Source organism: Bison bison, unplaced genomic scaffold (genome assembly GCF_000754665.1).
Source record: "Bison bison bison isolate TAMUID 2011002044 unplaced genomic scaffold, Bison_UMD1.0 scf7180017864360, whole genome shotgun sequence".
NCBI classification, from domain to species: Eukaryota; Metazoa; Chordata; class Mammalia; order Artiodactyla; family Bovidae; genus Bison; species Bison bison.
The window spans coordinates 1,391,247-1,392,055 of NW_011494932.1; the positions used below are offsets into that span (position 1 = coordinate 1,391,247).

An 809-nucleotide genomic window follows, 5' to 3' on the forward strand; every position below is an offset into this window, starting at 1 on the left:
AACAAAGCTAGTGGAGGTGATGGGATTCCAGTTGAGCTATTTCAAATCCTGAAAGATGATGCTGTGAAAGTGCTGCACTCAATATGCCAGCAAATTTGGAAAACTCAGCGGTGGCCACAGGACTGGAAAAGGTCAGTTTTCATCCCAGTCCCAAAGAAAGGCAATGCCAAAGAATGCTCAAACTACCTCACAATTGCACTCATCTCACACGCTAATAAAGTGATGCTCAAAATTCTCCAAGCCAGGCTTCAGCAATACAAGAATCGTGAACTTCCAGATGTTCAAGCTGGATTTCGAAAAGGCAGAGGAACCAGAGATCGAACTGCCAACATCTGTTGGATCATCGAAAAAGCAAGATAATTCCAGAAAAACATCTGCTTTATTGACTATGCCAAAGCCTTTGACTGTGTGGATCACAATAAGCTGTAGAAAATTCTTAAAGAGATGGGAATACCAGACTACCTGACCTGCCTCTTGAGAAACCTATATGCAGGTCAGGAAGCAATGGTTAGAACTGGACATGGAACAACAGACTGGTTCCAAATTGGGAAAGGAGTATGTCAAGGCTATATATTGTCACCCTGGTTATTTAACTTATATGCAGAGTACATTATGCGAAATGCCGAGGTGGATGAAGCACAAGCTGGGATCAGTGTTGCCGGGAGAAATATCAATAACCTCAGATATGCAGATGACACCACACTTCTGGCAGAAAGTGAAGAACTAAAGAGCCTCTTGATGAAAGTGAAAGAGGAGAGTGAAAAAGTTGGCCTAAAACTCAACATTCAGAAAACTAAGATCATGGCATC

The 809-nt window shown here is 42.3% G+C and overlaps 1 protein-coding gene across 1 annotated transcript in view; it reads right to left on the minus strand.

Moving 5' to 3' along the window:
• The window catches only part of TRPM5 (transient receptor potential cation channel, subfamily M, member 5), a 33,129-nt gene that overhangs the window by 19,534 nt on the left and 12,786 nt on the right, over positions 1-809 (minus strand). The window lies entirely within an intron of this gene.